Source organism: Schistocerca piceifrons, chromosome 2 (assembly GCF_021461385.2).
Source record: "Schistocerca piceifrons isolate TAMUIC-IGC-003096 chromosome 2, iqSchPice1.1, whole genome shotgun sequence".
NCBI lineage: Eukaryota > Metazoa > Arthropoda > Insecta > Orthoptera > Acrididae > Schistocerca > Schistocerca piceifrons.
This window is the reverse complement of record NC_060139.1, coordinates 880,509,134-880,527,466: the sequence shown is the minus strand read 5'-3', so window position 1 is coordinate 880,527,466 and position 18,333 is coordinate 880,509,134. Positions and strand designations below refer to the sequence as shown.

At 42.4% G+C, this 18,333-nt stretch overlaps 1 protein-coding gene across 2 annotated transcripts in view; it reads right to left on the bottom strand.

The window, feature by feature from the left end:
- Positions 1-16,692, bottom strand: part of LOC124777076 (glutathione S-transferase D5-like) — a 48,083-nt gene extending 31,391 nt beyond the window's left edge. Inside the window, exon 1 of one of the 2 annotated variants that reach the window (XM_047252352.1) lies at positions 16,619-16,692. The gene's annotated coding sequence lies outside the window, so the exon portion shown is untranslated. Of the gene's footprint in view, positions 1-3,885; positions 3,941-16,618 lie in introns of those variants that run through there. The other variant, XM_047252351.1, reaches the window with a different exon arrangement.
- Positions 16,693-18,333: the final 1,641 nt, after the last annotated feature.

The following is an 18,333-nucleotide window of genomic DNA, read 5'->3' as shown; positions in this document are numbered from 1 at the left end:
GTCGTGAAGCATTTGATTATAGAGAAGAATAGGAATATATTACAGTTACTAATTTAAATATTTGAAAGAAAATAGTGAATGAGTCGAACTTCCATAGCTCAGTCAGTAGAGCACGTGTTCGCGAAAGGAAAAGGTCCCGACGTCAAGTCTCGGTCCGGCACCCAGTTTTAATCTGTCAGGATGTTTACTGTCAGGGCACGCTCAGCTGCAGTATGAAAGCGTTATACTGAACATGTTACCAGTTTTAAATCAATGTTCGCAAAGTATTTCCTTTACACAGTGAACATGTTAAGTGTTTCAGGAAAAGAAATATGGCTTTATATATAACTCACTTTCTTCGCAAGTGACATAAACTACAAGCCCTATGTAACTTCCAACATAATGCTTCGTTCACTTCGAATAAAACTTGGACCATGCCCGAGTTAAATGCAGCAGATGAAATTCTAACTACAAAAGTGTTACGAAGTGACAAAAAAATTATTTGTACATGAAGGATTTGATGTGGAGGTCATCCACAACTGATTTAACACATTTGAAAAGTAAGAATCCGCTTCGGTTGTAATACAAATTTATTCGTTTAATGGGGAGACCGCTTTCAGATCATTAGAGCCCCATCCTCAGGTACTAACAGTTAATTAAAACCAATCATACTTGCATAGCGGTCGGCCAGTCAGTATGGAACGTCAAGATTACTCCGTCCCACTTGAAAGGGAGCTACGAGCAGCCTGCGGAGCGCTTCACAGTGGTCAACAAGCCGAAAGTTGCTTGTTGGCCTCGTGTTTCGCTTGATCTCTAACGCTCTGAAACAGGTCATGCAGTTAAGCGAACAAACTTTTGTTACAACCTGCTTTATGAGTATATGGATGCAAATTGACACCACTGCAACTGAAATCTCTACAGCGTTCCCAGTATAGCTCCTCTTTTGTACTTTTACTTGTTCCCTAAAAATGATTACACTGAGGCTTTTACGAAGTTAACAAAACCATCATAATTTTTCCACATGGGGGTAGACAAGTCTGTCTAAACGAAAATAAATCCACAGACGTGAAAACAGCTTTGGGTGTGCCCCATGGTTCTGTTATAGCACCCTTTCTGTACAAGACATACATTGCAAGTTCCATGTCGCTGTTAACAAATGGTTCAAATGGCTCTGAGCGCTATGGGACTTAACATCTGAGGTCATCAGTCCCCTAGAACTTGGAACTATGTAAACCTAACTAACCTAACGACATCACACACTTCCATGCACGAGGCAAGATTTGAACCTGCGATCGTAGCGGTCACGCGGCTCCAGACTGAAGCGCCTAGAACCGCTCGGCCACATCGGCCGGCCGCTGTTGACAGATGGTGCTCTTACATGTAAGGAAGTCGCAATGTCAGAAAATGGCAGGAAAAACTAGGAAGACCAGCTGAGGATCAAGGTTCGGTGCTCGGGCTGGCACTTGAAAGCCAATATAAAAATGTAAAGTATGGACCAAAATAGATGGAAAAATCCATTTGACTCCGATTACCCAATTGAATCATTGCTGGAAACAGCAGCGGCCTCAAAGTGCCTACATATTTATGCACGGAACGGCCTGAAGCGGAACGGCAACATAAAACGCGGGTGCCAGTGGAGAAAATATAATTTACCTACGAACGAGGTAACTAACAAAATTTTTTTTCAACTCTTCCATTAATGTTATCGGCGGTCTGAGACCGTACAAAACAAGACTGATAGAGGAGACAGACATTATCCGAAGAAGAGCAGCGCGTTCCATCACGGGATCACTTAGTAAACGGGAGAGCGTCACGGGGATGCTCATGCAATTGTAGTGACAGGAGCTGGAAGAGAAGTAGTGCTGTTTGTCACGTAAAACTTTCCAGGAGCGTATGCTGCGTATCATGTCACTATAAGCTTTCTAAAGACAAGTTCGATAATTTTAAAAGAACGTACATCCAAAAAAGTTCTTCCACAGTCAGATAAAAACGTAGTTCTAAATCGCTCTCAGTGACATTCCAGGGGCTACTTACCTATCTTCGAATCCTGCTGGATGGAAAATGTCACTGTGTGTTATTTAAACTGAAAGTATTCTACGAGTGCTGGCATCACTGATATCTGCTTTCTAGAGAAATGGTACGGTCACGGCAAGTGATAAAACTACGTAACAAATGGTTTTTGTTTCGGTTGCAGGGGAAAAGTAAAATTAACAGTCAAGACCTGTTACAGGATGTGTAAACGTCAATGAAAATCTGCTCGTTATTCTGACATCAGATAGTCAAAACACATTGCACCCGTTTACACAGAATCTGTAGGGAAATGATTGTAATACTCGTTGTTTCTTCCTCATTTCCTAACATCAGCTGCTATAACAGTTGTACGAATCCTAATCCTGATCTCTAGGTTCTGTTTCACAAAATATTGTAGCAAACAGATCCAGCATAGCACAGCACAAGTGTAGCACAGATCACTTATCACTACGAATGAGAAATTTGCATTAACTTAAGGAAAAATTTGTTTGAAACTTAACATTGATACAAACTCCAAAATACACCACATAACAGCTTCAGAACTGAGTTTCATATAACTATTTGTACACTTTCATTCATGCCACATATTCGAGGCACCGAGGACGGTTAAATGCAAATAAAACGCACTGCGTTGCTCTAAAACGAAATGCCATTCAAATAGTTGCAAAGATAGGGACAAGAAAACGCGTCAGACTGCTGTCATACATACTATGCGAAGCTCAGTCATTATAAAATTCGTCATTAAAATAAACGGAAACTTAAATAAGATGATAGCCATACATATGGTAAATGAAGTTATATCCCACTTAATAAGTGTGATTCCTTTGAAAGAGGTGCAACGTGCATTTATTAGTTAGTGCCTGCCTTAGTACATCGGGAAGGCACGTTCCGTACAAATCTAATGAATGATGAATACGTTTTAGTTACAAAAGTGGTATCTGCACTTGATACAAACATCACTAAGCAAACGTCCTGATGTCTGTGTGATAGTATAAATGAATACAAATGTGGATATAGGAACACTGTTGTAGATCCTCTGTTATGATTGTTTCTGAAGAACTGACTCCATAAAAATCACCGTTTCATATCAGGAATTCCTTGTAGCAGGTTTGTTCGTATGGTGAAGTTGTAGTCATCTCATATGCACAGGCACACATTATCATTAGTAAAAGTCGCTATGAGAGGAACTAGAATTTGCAACTATTGCCAAGGTTGTTGACTTCATTCAAGAATTTTTGTTAAAGCTGAACTATAATTCGTATGAATTATGTCTATATTCTTTGACTTATGATGAAACGTGGATACACAATTACTTGCAGAAGAATTTCGAAGGGGTTGGCGATCGTGAAAATTTAAGAAACTAATGTGAAAATCGTTTTGTCGCTGTGGAAAATAAAGATACCGTTGTTTTTGGGAGGGAGGCACAGAAGACATCTCAACTAAATATTTGGAAACACATAAAAGCTAAGCTGCTGTCATTAGGCAACGTTACTGGACACATACAAAAAGGAGCAGAAGGCACGTCTGAGATGAGAACATTGTGCCTGTTCAGACGTGACCTGATGTCAGGAGATCGAGCTCCATCCTGATCTTCCAGTTTCGACTCGTGAGTTATTTCTGTTTCCTGATATCATCTAGTGATCTGGACACAAGGAATTTTTTCCAGGTGAACAGATTATCTGGGCAGAAAAAATATTACGCAGAGAGAGGAATACATAGGAGAACAGGAATACTGTAGTCCCGGTGGATGAAATGAATTGAAATGAAGCAAATTTGTGACAGGTTACAGCTCTTGAAGACCCTAATTATTCTTGTCACTCAATATGGAGAATTCGTGTCAATAGGTAAGAGAGAGACTGTTTGTGCATAACGTACCAGATGTGGCGTCTGGCTGTGGAGTGTTGTGCGTTGTGGAATTTCCGGCGCCTGTCCCCTGTTATTAGGCTTCGAGGCAGCAGCTTGTTTTATACCGTTGAAGATGCTGCGTCACGGTCGCCGCTGACTCAGACAAAATGACGCAACAAGATAAACCGAAGTAGCGAACTATATTCACCGGCTCCACGAACCTTAGATTGCAACAACTACTGTATTATTTCGATTGTAAAGAAACAACGATTATTTTGTTAAACGTTCACTCCGTTGTTTGAAGGTCATTTGGCGAAAGGAATAGTTACTTAACAAACCTGCCAAAACTACACAACAGGCGTGTATTCTTCCGCCAATTTAGAGCTGCATGATTCAGGTGCAAACTCAAATCCCTTGTTATCTTTGTGGCGCCAAGAAATGTTGCAACTGTTACGTCAAGAGATAAATTGAAACTTGTCTGCTATCTCCGCCTACTTATTTCATAAGCGAACAAATGCGCCACTCGCATGTCTTCCGTTTCCTTCCCAAGTGTATTATTTTAGCCGGCGATGCCGTTTTAGATGCTCCGAGAGATTGTCAGACTGCTGTTTACGATTGCTTATCCCTCTTCATTTTTGTCGTATGTACGCAACCGTTGTTTTAAGAGGAAAATATTACAATGGTTTCGCGAATAACACGACAGCAGGAAGGCATTTTTAGACACTCCTTTGGTGTTAAACGCATTTTTGACATTTCGTCTCGTTAATGAATTTTGGTTTACATATTTCTAATAACCAAGAAGAGAGTGTGTGATGTGCACACACTGCTTTCGTAATCCAGCATTTTCCTTAATATGGACTGACGAAACTGATGTTTGATATACGCCCTCTTCCCGAAATTTTTAAAAGCGTATTTTGCAGTGTTCTGTTGGTTTCCAATCTTTCCTTCACATCATCCTAGCCACCTTTATGAGTTGGACTGACAGAAAGTCTAAAGTCAAACGGCAGAAATAAAAGCGCTATAATACAAGTGAACAGAGCAACAAAAATTCATTTACACAAAAGAAATTAGAGCTTGAACGAGTTCGCTTACGAATGGGATGTGATTCCCTTATACTTTAGACCAGGGCTTCCCAACATGTGGTCCGAGGACCCCTTAGGGGTCCGCCGGCTCTTTCTAGGGGGTCCGCGGCCACCTTTCACCAAATCGTGTAAAATAATGAGTAAAATTATTGAATAAAAATGCGAAAATCAAATTCATCACATTTTTTTTTTCGTTTGAAAGACATGGGTACTTCTACTTCAGGTCGTATTCCCAAGCAGCCTTTGCGGTTCCTAAGTGAGAACGCATACACAGTTTAGTGCCAGAGAATGCGGCTGCTCTGATCGACTGTTTCGCAACAATACGGGGGTCGTTTGTGCGCCAGCTCACTGCACTAGATGCGCTGAAACCTTTTATGCATGCGCGGAGCGAGCTTTGTCGACCAATAACAGCGCTCGCTGGCACGTATGCGGCCCCAGGAATCATTAAATGTTAAACTTTCTTTGTCAGTGCACTACCTCTTTCATAAGTCGATTTTTGACCTTCAAGTTGTTTTCACTCATCTCTAAACTAAAGACTATTGATACAACGGGCGGTGGTGGGGGTGGGGTGGGGGGAGGGGGATGGGGAGTCATTGGGAACATGGCACTTGCATTAAGAAGCTCTCAGTTGCCATGGGTTTCGCTCTGAAATTTAAAGTTACTTTGCTCTCTACTGAGTAGAGGTCTGCCATGGATTTTCGACTGAACATTAGTGCAGCCATAAATGATGCAAGCTGGCATTTTTTATCAAAAAACTTCCATTTTTATCAAAACACTTCCACCAGGAGCTAATGTTTGTGACGTCAAGACAACTCCCCATTTTATACGCACATGCAGTTTGCTCCACCTAGCTCACATGCGACAAAATGGCTCTGAGCACTATGGGACTCAACTTCTGAGGTCATTAGTCCCCTAGAACTTAGAACCTAAGGACATCACACACATCCATGCCCGAGGCAGGATTCGAACCTGCGAACGTAGCAGTCTCGCGGTTTCAGACTGCAGCGCCTAGAACCGCACTGCCACTTCGGCCGGCTCACATGCGACATTATCTCTGTATAGACATCAGTGAAATCATCATGGGGCTCAAGGACTTTGACTTGCGCAAGCCAGCCAGTGACCTTAATGCGAATTTCAGTTAAAGAGTACATGTCCTGCTGGAAGAGTCACCATTCTGTCTGGTTTCAGTTTTGGCACCAAACAGTCGGTAACCTCCGATGCTGCAATAACATAAATGAGATTGCTACATGCTCCTAGCTTACACTGCATATTCCATGTGTACTTCACCTACGTTCCTTTAAGCGCATATTACTTTTGAATCACTTTTATTTCAGAGAAATTTCTCGTGTTGTATGTTTATTTAAATACTAATGGTACTTATTATTCCTTCCTGGTACGTTCAGAAGCATGGACGCACGTGGACATAGACATCTGTAAGCACACATACAAATCAGTCCCGCTATCACTTGTATTAAAAAGCACGTTATGCTGATCACGTTCTTTCGTTACTTATGGTAAAATTAGGAGTTCAGTGGATTTTTCGACGACATTTGAGATGGTTGCGGTTGTCCGTTCTCGGCAACCTATCACGTAAGCAAAGTACTCGAATATTATATCGCCATTATTAAAATTACCAGCACTTGTCTTTTGCACTACATTAAAATTTCTGTTTGTTTGATCATGAATCCGAGTGGCTTTACTTTAGACCTAGCAATGGTTTTCACATGACTCGTTGTCCCATTTAACGGATCCTTTGCAAAGAGTAATGCACATGCTTTGCACCAGCATGCACTATGCTTTATTTTACATAGTGTTTTCAGGTCCACATTATGCACTGCTGTTGTAGTTCGGCTGGCAGTCACAGTGCAGATCAGTCGTCGTCTATAACATGACAATCGTTGCACAAAAAAAAATCATTATCCATGCAGAATTCCAAGCTAAGATTAATCAGTCACTTTTCTTCAGAAGCACGTGTGTGAAACTTACGTTACGCTTGCGAAATTTTAGGCATGTGTCAATATATCTTCTGCATCAGAGTTATCAAAGAGTTATGACTGAAAAGTGGACACGAATTAGTTTACAAGTTGTTGCAGAATTTCTCTTGGGCTTTTATGTAAAGTTTGAGAAACAATGGTTGCTTTCGAACTGAACACCAACAAGATCCATGTGCCGCAGTTTTAATGCCAGCCTGTTATTACACCTGTGTCTCACTGTAACGCAGTTTTTTGATGATTTGCTTTACTGTTCCACTTAGTTTTGTGTGTTAACTATTATTTACATATTGTTTTTGTACACCTCAGTCTTACAGCAATAGTTGTTACATTTCTCAGTTATCATGTTATAACTTCAAAGAATCCAAGTGGTCACTGCAGACGCTGATGGCTTCCTGCATTTTAGGGACCCAATGTAAGGGACTCCTCATCTGTTTCAAACGTAACCTTCATGTAAGAAACGGAAGTGTACAGGCCAGCTGAAAAACAGAACGATATTGTTATGAAATGCGTGCCATTATGGAAACGGCACCATTTCAATGGTAGCGGCGTAGCATTTGAATTTCGTAGTTGTGTGTCAAGCAACGCTGCTGGGATATACAGGGGGCGGGGCTGTCCCTGCACCGCCCGAGGCGGAAAGATAAGTGCCGAGTTCTGGGACCAAGATGTACGCAACGGTAAACGCCAGGCCGGCTTGCCCGTGGTGAATTTGGGTGAGGTGACAAATGTCAAGTGACTGCTCCTAATATTGTACCAAACGCCTTCTGCCCAGCGTGGTTCAGAAACTCGACGCGGTATCGAATCAATAAGTTGCTGGAAGTCACCTACAGAAATAATGAGCCATGCTGCCTCTATAGCCGTACACAACTGCGCATGTGTTGCTGGTACGGATTTTGAGCACGAACTGACCTCTGGATTACGTCGCATAAATTCTTGGCGTGATTCCCGTCGAGCGATATGCGTGGCCGAATCATTCGCTCGAATTGTCCAGAATGTTCTTCAAACCAATCGCGAACAGTTGTGGGCCAGTGATATCGCACATTGTCACCCATAAAAATTCCGTCGTTGTTTGGGATCATGAAGTCCATGCATGGCTGTAGATGGTCTCAAAGTAGCCGAATATAAACATTTCCAGTCAAAGATCGGTTCAATTTCACCAGAGGACCCAGTCCATTCCATGTAAAAACAGCCCACACCACAGCACACGCCATTATGTAGCCACCACCAGCTTGCACAGTACATTATTGACAACTTTGGCCCACGGCTTCATGGGGTGTGCGCCATACGTGAACTCATAAGACCAGTCCACGGTATTACAGTCGTATAGGACACAACTGAAGACATAAATTCTGAAAATGAGTCCGTGATCATATTTTTGGCACTTTACTGTACAGCTTCGTCTTAATCATACAAACTTTTACACTTAAGTATTACCGGTTTCGGCTACTGCCATCTTCAGGTTATAAAATATTTGGATGTGGTATCAAACTAAACATGTACGCACACAGTAAGTGTTCATTATGTACCTACACGTTTAGTTTGACGTTGGTACTACATCATAATATTTTATGATCTGAAGATGGCAGTAGCCGAAACCGGTAATAGTGAAGTGTAAAAGTTTGTATGATCAAGATGAACCTGTAAAATAAAGTCCAACCGATATGGTCACGAGCCCAGGAGAGGCTCTGCAGGCGTTGTCGTGGTGTAATCCAAGGTATTCGCGTCGGTCTTATACTCTACGCAAAAGCCGCTTCTCTCGGTCATTAAGTGAAGACCTTCGGCCACTGCGTTGTCGGTGGTGAGAGGTAACGCCTGAAATATGATATTCTAGGCATACTCTGGACACTGTTCATCGGAGTACTGAATTGCCTAACGATTTACAAAATTGGAATGTCTCATGTGTCTAGCTCCAACTACCATTCCACGTTCAAACTCTGTCATTTCCCATAATCACGTCAGAAACTTTTTCAAAGGGATCAAGTGACAGCTCTGCAGGCGCACCGACCTTTTATATCTTATGTCCGGGATACTACCATCATCTGTATACGTACATTTCGCTATCCCATGACTTCTGTCGCCTCAACGTACTTCACGGTCAATGTGGAAGCATTGACGAATGTGTGAAGATTCCACCACAGCACTAGTTGTAGTGTAGCTACTAGAAACGCTCCGGTTGATGGAGTTATTATGCAGTTCTGTTAAAACGATAACTACTGCTGAGAGCAAACTGAAAATTTGTTAACACTATTCTCAAGACTTTATGTTAATATGTTGCAATTTGAGCAAATGTTTTATTCTTGGTGGCGCCTGATATTTAGTATGTGTTTTGGAAATATGTTCGACATAAATTCTGTGAAACATAGCACACGGAATCTGTCCAACTCTATCTCATCCCTACCTCTCCAAAACCAAACGTTTGCCGTGTCACTAAGGCTTGAGGCAAATGAGTGTATTCCTAGAGCCGGTTTGAGGACTTTTTTCGCTACAAGCGATGTACGCTTAACACTTGGCGCCCAAAACCCTCCGTTGCCGGTATTAGTTGCCTTTTTTTGCGTTCTTGGTAAGACCATCTTAAGGTAAATTGCATAATGTTTAACTGAATTATACGAAACGTGAAATGATGCATACAGTACTTAGGGGGACAGATGCAGACGCTCACTTACAATGCGAGGACAAAGCTATACTTTTGTGAAGGCTGTACTGTATGGGGAGCTGGTTAGTCGCGAACTATGCAGTCGACACTGTTGTATTCGTCTTTTTTTTAAGATGATTTTACGAGGGCGTTCAGTAAGTAATGCAACACTTTTTACTCGGCCAGTTTCGGTGGAAATAGTTCGGAATTTGTCTTGAGGCTTCAAGGAATATTTCCCCTTCGGCTCTTATAGTTTCATGAAGTTACGACATGTGGTCGGGCTATACGTAGACTTCAAAATTGCATCTGCAAAGCAGGTACGTTCCAATCAGAGAGCTCTCATTGAGTTTCTTTTGGCGGAAAACCAGAGCATCGCAGATAATCATACGCGCTAGCAGAATGTCTGCAGAGAGCTGGCAGTGAACAAAAGCTCGGCGAGGTGTCTGCCGTCATCAAATCAAGGTCACGCAAACTTGCCCGATCTCCCGTGTTCTGACCGGCTGCACACAGACGTGACTCCTGCAGTGTTGTAACGTGTGGGCTGTCTCATTCGAGGTGGTCGATGGATCAAAATCAAACACCTCGCTGCCCAACTAGACGCCTGTGTTGGTAGTTATGGCACTAGTCTACTAACTGGCGCGATGTCACGGATTCTGAATTCTGTGCTTTCTTAACTGCAATAAGTGGAGCACACCCTAACCATACCTTCATTTTGTAACATCACCTCCTCCGTACCTCACTGTTGGCACCACACATGATGACAATAACATTCTCCGGGATTCATCAAACTCAGATATACAATTTTTTATAACCAGCAGAGCCGCGCGGAGTGGGCGCGCTGTTAGAGGAGCCATGGCATGAACTGCGCGTCCCCTCTAGCTGGAGGTTCGAGTCCTCCTTCGGGCATGGATGTGTGTTTTGTTATTAGCATGTTAGTTTATGTAGTGTGTAAGTCTAGGGACCGATGACCTCAGCAGTTTGGTCCCTTAGTAATTCACACACATTTCTGCTAGTTAGGGTACTCAAACTTGTGTGCCTGTTCTTCCTCCTATAGCCAGGATCTTGCACCTTCCGACTTCCACTGTTTGGCCCAATGAAGGATGCACTCTGCGGGACGCAGTACATGGATGATGGAGTGCTGATGCACCAGGACGTTGGGTCCGACGTCGATCAGTAGACTAGTACCATGCAGTCATACATGCCCTGTCAGGAAGGTGTCGTAAGGCTGTTGCATTGAACGGAGGTTTTGTTGAAGAATATCGCAATAATATGGTTTATTGTAATTCTGATTCGTAGAAACAAATAAATAAAAGCAAGTTATTATCTGAACCATGAATGGTTCATTTATTGAAGAGACAATTGTACATGTGGGGAGGTTACTACCTACGTTCACAGTAATTCTGTTTGCAGTAATAACGTCTTCAAAAGATTTATCGCTGCTAGTAAAAGGCGACGCAACAAAACTTCCAAATTCTTTGAGCTGTCTCACCATTATCCTGCAATTAATTTTCCTTCCTTATGCTTTTCTGATTCGAGAAGACATGTCCGAAAGTTTCTTTTTTTTTTTCAGACATATTTCGCCTGTGCATTCCACGATGGCAAGAGGACAGACAGCAATGTACTAGCATGGAACAAGAGCACACTAGGACAGCAACTGAACACTGCGGTCTGGAATCAAGTGCCGCCTTCACATTGTTTGGGAATAAGAGGACGGAGAATGCTCAGAAATGTTGGATTATTAGAAAAATATGGGAAAGAGATCAGCATTATCTCAGTAATAACGCCTACAGTTAGAAACTAGCAACAAACATCACTGAAGAGACAATAACGTATTTGTTGCCGTGTGACATTGCCTACTAGACGGTTGCCTTGCATTCCTCGTCAACAGCGGTGTCCACAGAAATTTATCCGGGAGGGGAGTGGAGGAGGGGATTACGAAAACGACGGCACTGTAGAAGCAGACAGCTATGCTCATCTCCTAACAGCGGCGAAGCTCTCGGTATTTTCCTGTGTGAAGCAGATGCGACTTAATAATCAAAATGTCCTGACGTTCATCCGGCAAGCCTACGCTGACAATATCTGACGCATGTATGAGCAATCCGTTCTTTCCATTTTCTGTCAGCGAATGGAAAACAAATGCAGTTCAACTCTACGGTATGGATGTAGATGTATGGCGCGTAGCATTCACTACAACATAACTCAGGTTGGTTTCTAGTGTATAAGATGCAAGGCAACCAAAATGAAAAACCCTCGTGAAATGTTTATTCGCCTGACAGTTCAGTAAGCCTGACAAGAAGTAAGCTAACACATTTAGTGAACTCGAGAACTGTCTTTTTACAAAAGACGTTGGAAATGTTCACTTTTCACTTCGATGAGGTGTTGTGCTCGATTTACCGAACTGTGACAGACACGTCGAACCTTTGCCTGAGGAATGGCAACAATAATTTTTTCAATGTTTGTCTGTAGCTCCTATAGTTTGTTGGGATTATCTAAGAACAGCTGATACTTCCATCTTGCCACAAAAGAAGAAATCATAGGAAGAAACATTAGGTGATTTTGCAGGCCAGGAGATTTCACTGCCTTTCTTGAGTCTCCCTGCCTCGGCGAATACCTCGTGAACTAGTGCCAAGAATGCATGTGAAGAACATACTGTTTCAACATCTTCCATTCGGGAGGACGAAGGTTCAATCCCGCGTCCGGCCATCCTGATTTAGGTTTTCCGTGATTTCCCTAAATCACTCCAGGCAAATGCCGGGGTGGTTCCTCTGGAAGGGCACGGCCGACTTCCTTCCCCATCCTTCCCTAATCCGATGAGACCGATGACCACGCTGTCTGGTATCCTTCCCCAAAACCAACCAACCAACCAACATCTTCCTGAAAACATCTTTACATCCATCAGTCGACCTGTACATTGACTAAATACCTTTCGGTCCAGTTCTATCTTTGTAATCCTCCATACGTAGACATGGAAAATTCAGCAATAAATTTACTTAATTTTTCCTGTGTAGTTTACCCATTGTGCATTCCATAGACAACATAAGTACTCGTATCAATTCCACAATGATAAAACTCATTTCACTGAGCATTAATTACAGTTTTTCAGCTGGAAGCTGTATTATTTCAGTACAGGCTGCAGTGGAGGAACGGAGAGCTCAGCCACTCACGTTTAAAGAAGTTAGTAGATCAAGGAAAGTATTTAACCGCGTATCTAAAGAGGAAAACTAATAACGTTCCTTGAACCTCACAGACCCGAGTGCTTGTGAAAGGCACATTTTTTCGCAGTATAGCGGCAAGTACTGTGAAGAAGTACAAAGACCGTTTGCAGAAGTAGGTTGCTGATACCGCCGTCTTTGAATTCTAATCAACACCAGCGACGACTGAAAAGTTTTTTTAAGTCAGACTATTGGATCACTTTTCAATTATCAAGTTTTTCTTAAAATTTATTACGCTGAGAATGTTGCGTATTTAATAAAAACAGCAAAATTTGTCCGTTAAGAGGAAGGTGACGTCTTCAGTGATGAAGCGGCTTAGGGAGCATCCCTATGGAGTGTTATAGGACCATTACCGTCCACGATACATACGACATGGTTGATAACATGAAAGTAAATCCTCGTGTTAAGACTCTTTACATGCTTTAAATGTAACCACTGCCACACACTATAGAGACGAAGACCTATACGTGAATAAGCCGAGTCTACGTTAGTTTCTGTGGTTGTGGACTCCAGACCAAAGTCACTAGACAACAAATATCAAAGGTGAGGAAGAAACAGGAGTCGACAGGGAAGAGATAAAGGATCCAATAATAGGATCAACGAGAATTTAAAAGAGATTTGGAAGATTTAAGATCAAATAAGACTGAAACAGAAGGGATAGATAACATTGCATCGGAATTTCTAAAATCATTCGGAGAAGTGGCAACGAAACAACTGTTCATGCTCGTGTATAGAATGTATGAGACGGGCGATATAACAGACATTCAAAAAAACATTACCGCGAAAATCCCGAAGATAGAAAAAGCCGTAACCTGCAAGAATTTGCGGCTTATTAGCACATACATCCCAGTTGCTGACAAGAAAAATATACAGAAGACTGGAAATGAAAACTGAGGCTCTGTTAGATGACGATCACTTTGGCTTCAGGAAAAGTGAAGGCAGCAGAGGGACGGTTCTGACGTTGCGTCAGGTAACGGAAGCAAGACTGAAGAAAAATCAAGATATGTTCATAGGACTTGTCGATCTGGAAAAGCATTCAATAATGTAAAATTGTGTAAGATATTCGAAATTCTGAGAAAAATAGGGGTACGATGCAGGAAAAGATGGGTAATATACAAGTATGATATATACGAGCACCGAGAGAGAACAATAAGAATGGGGACGTACTACAGGATTGTAGTCTTCGCGTCGGCTCTTCAGTCTATACATCGAAGAAGCAATGACAGACATAAAAGAAAGGTTCAAGAATGGAATTAATGTTAAAGGTGAAAAGACATCAGTGGTGAGACCCGCTGATGACACTGCTATCCTCAGCGAAATTGAAGAAGAATTACAGGTTCTGCTGAATGGAATGAACAGTCTAATGATTGCGGAATATGAATAGTAAGGAAATCAGAAACGACGAAAGTAAAGAGGAGCAGCAGAAATGAGAACAGCGAGAAACCTAACATCATAACTGGCGATGAGGAAGTAGACGAAGTTAAGGAATTCTGCTACCTAGGCAGCAGAAAAACCCATGGCGGACAGAGCAAGGAGGACATAAAAATCAAACTAGCACTGGCAGAAAGGTCAATCCTGGCCAACAGAAGTCTAGTAGTATCTAACATAGGTCTTAATTTCAGGAAGTAAGTTCTCAGGATGTACGTTAGGAACACAGCATTTTGTGGCAGTAACACTTGGACTGTGAGAAAATAGGAACAAAAGAGAATCGAAGCATTTGAGCTGACGGCTCCCTTATGCTCTGGGAAACATCCGAGTGAACATCCAGTGGAGCTCATGCAAGGAACTGATTGCAGACCACATGCACCCCTTCATGAAGATCATGTTTCCCGTCAGAAGTGGCTTTTTTCAAGAAGATAATGCGTCGTGTCACAAGGCCAGGAGTGTGATGGAGTGGTTCGAGGAACACAGTGGAGAGTTCCAATTGACGTGCTCCCCTCCTCCCCCCCCCACCCCCACCCCCCAAATCTCTGGGTCTGAATCCAATCGAACACTTCTGGGAAGTGACTGAAAGTGACGTCAGAGCTCCTCGACCCCTCCGCGGTATTTACGGGAATAAGGTGATTGCATGCCTAGATGTGGTGCCAACCCGCTCCAGCGACCTACCGAGGCGTCATTACTTGATGACACGACGCGTTGCCGCTATTTTCCTCGCCAAACGTGGACATAGCAGCTGTAAGGTTGGTGGTCATAAAGTTCTGGCTGAACCCCTGGATCTATTTCAGACAAACTTGGTACATATACTACTTAGCATTTACTATCTAGAAAGAAATACAGTGCGCGAAAGAATCAGCAACCTTGTAATATTAATATTATTTGAAATAAATTAAATTTAACTCCATACAGTGAATTTAAATCCTTATTACGAGCAAAATCATTTAATAGAGTAACATTTATCTTTATTTCAATTTTCAGTGTAATATTATTTAATAATTTCACTGGAGGGGGGGGGGGGTTAAGGTGGAGAGAGAAGGAGTGGGAGAAGATGGACTGACACTGAGGGAGCTGGAAGAGATAAGCAGAGAGAGGGGGAGATGGATAGAGAGAGTGAAAAAGAGGAGAAAGATTTATATGAGATGAGGAGAGGATAGAGGTGTGAATGAGATTGACTAAGAGTGTTGGATGAGGAGATGGACAGAGGGGGAAGGAGCAGATTATTGGTGACGGGAAGAGCAGATGGACAGAGAGAGAGCAGGAGGAGATTATAGGGCGGGGGAGTGGGAAGGAAAATAGACTAATAAATAGATGTTTGGAATAAATACACTGACGACAAAAAATCACAACATCAAGGAGTTGTGGGACATATTCAAAAGTCGGTAGGCGTGTTTCTACATTTGAAAGGTTGTATCTATTAAAATTTCGCGCTGGTGGTATAAGAATGGCGCTAGTAGTGCAGATCAGGTAAGGATGCAAATCAGGGATGTTTTAAATACATGCTGTTGTACGTGGTGAGTTGATATTAGTCGAGAATGCCTTTAGCGCGACAAAGAAGCAGTTATCAACACCTCACTGAGTTTAAACGAGGTCTCACAATAGGGCTACGAGAAGATGAATGTTTCTTCTGCGATACTGCAGAAAGGCTTGACAGGAATGTAGTCAATGTACATGATTGCCGGCAGCCGTTGATACAAAACTATGCTCGCAAGAAGACAGGGCTCCAGACGGCCACGGGGCATCTGCAGCACCAATTTCAGCAGCAGTTCGCATCATAGTGACACAACGGACAGTTGCAAACGGGTACTTCAGTGACAGCTCTGTAGTGTGCATTCCACTTGAACCCAAATCACCGCCATTTGCGACTTGCGTCAAGCGAGAGCTCGTTGGCTGGCAGGGTGGAGGTATGTTGCGTTTTCCGGTGAAAGATGGTTCTGCCTCGGTGCCAGTGATGGCTGTGGGTTGGCCAGAAAAATGACAGTAGAGGGCCTGCAACCAATCTGCATGCGTGCTACACACACTGCACTTGCACATGGTGTTACGTTCTGGGTAGCGATATCGTATGCGGCAGGAGCACTCTCGCGGTTATCCCACGCACTCTGACTGGAAGTTTTTACGTCCATATGGTCATTGGCCTTGTTGTGCTGCTGTTCATGAACAACATTCCAGGGGGTGTTCTCCAACAGGATAACGCTCTCCCACGTATAGCTATTATAACCCAAAATGATCTGTGGAGTGCCGACGTGTTAATTAGTTTTTCGTGTTGCGACAGTCTACGTAACCGGGCAATTACGGGTGCTGGAAGTTTCTTATATAAAAGATTTAATTGACTTTGTGACTAGTTACTGCTCTAGAAACACGTAATTATTTATGTGATACAGTTAGGAGAGTTAGTGTCGGTGCAGTACATACCAGGCTTGGCGTCTGGCTGCGATGAGCTGGGCGTAGAGCTGTTTGCCGGATGCCTCGGCGTCTATATCGGGATGGGAGGCAACCTCCTGCCTTAATAGCGCTGAAAGTGCTGCGTCACGGTGACTGCAGTTGCCAGCACACTGACGCGATAAGAAGACAGATACTGGCGAATCGTACCGATTCGCTTCACTTTAGTTCCTACATTGTCTCCCCACTAACTGGATCATTTTAACTGCAAAGAAGGATGTGAGACAGTGGATCATTTAGTCTGCCGTTTATCACTCATCAGGCTTTCAACTTTTTTGATGCTGATTTCATCTATTCAACTACGACACTCACACCATGCAACACTGATCATTGTTTTAGATTTTGTAATGCCTGGCGCTATATAACTTTGCTTCTATACTTACTTTCACTACCAGTTTCACTATTCCTGCAGATTACTATGTACTGGCGTAGCCATTATCTGCAGCTGATTTATATACTAGATGTCGGTTTACAATTAGTAGAACTGACTTTTCTACCTGCAAAGCAGATAATTTTAATGCAGACGCGTTTCAGCTTTTTTCTAAATAGATTTTCAGCGTTCTTTTAAGCAATGCGCCTTTTTCATCACATTAAACTAATTATACCTTTTAAAATATTCTGTGTTCATTCTTACGACCTTCCTGCATAGTATAGACGTGTGGTCACATGGAGAAAAACCAGCGAACTTCGTCAGGATATGTGAATGTAAATTTTGAAAAGTACCATAGCACTTTACATACAAATTAAGATGTGATCTGCTTTAAATCTGTTATTAATGTTTTGTAAAAGTAAAACTGTACTCTATCAACTCATCAACTGAATAATAAAGGGCTAAATGTTTCTAATTACAAATAACTTTGTTGCAGCACACAAGAGACTGTTTCGTTACTGTAAAGAAACACACAATTTGCTCCTAGATGTCGTCGTATGCAGATTCGCCAGCTGTCTTTCCTGCGCAGCCTCTGAAATTCCTTCAGTTCAGTCCTTCCTGCATCCATCTCTCTTCCCCTTCCTGGAAGTACCCACATCCCAACGTTTTCAAAAAAAAAAAAAAAAAAAAAAAAAAAAAAGGGAAAGATATTTGAGTTAAACGTCCCGTTGACAACGAGGTCATTAGAGACGGAGAAGAAGCTCGGTCATGCCCTGTCGGAGGATGTATGTCAGAATTTTCCGAAAACGATTTAAGGAAATCACGGAATGTCTGAATTCAGTTGGCCGGAGGCGGATTTGAAGCGTCGTCATCCCGAATGCGAGTCCAGTGTGTTAACCACAGCACCACATCACGCACTACGATTTTTGGAGGTATTCTTTCACCATCCACATGTATGAATATGCCTGTAGGAAATGTATTTCCAACGTTCATTTAATGTTTTCATTCCTTACCACCGCCATTACTGTGGACCTTCACAAGCTCCTTGTACTTCTCCATTTCACCTTTTACTTACCTTTATCCAACGTTACCATATATCTGCAGCAGCATAATTCAGATGATCCATTTCATACTTCATCAGTTTTCTGAGTCACGTCACAGTTATACACAGTGCTGTGATCCAGATATATTTATTATCTCAGGGATATCTTACCCAAGCCGTAACTGACGAACTACAGGAACGAAAGAAGATACACTATCGCAAGACGAACGGTTCTTAACATGATCCACGAATATCCGCCAGAAAGGATCAGAAACT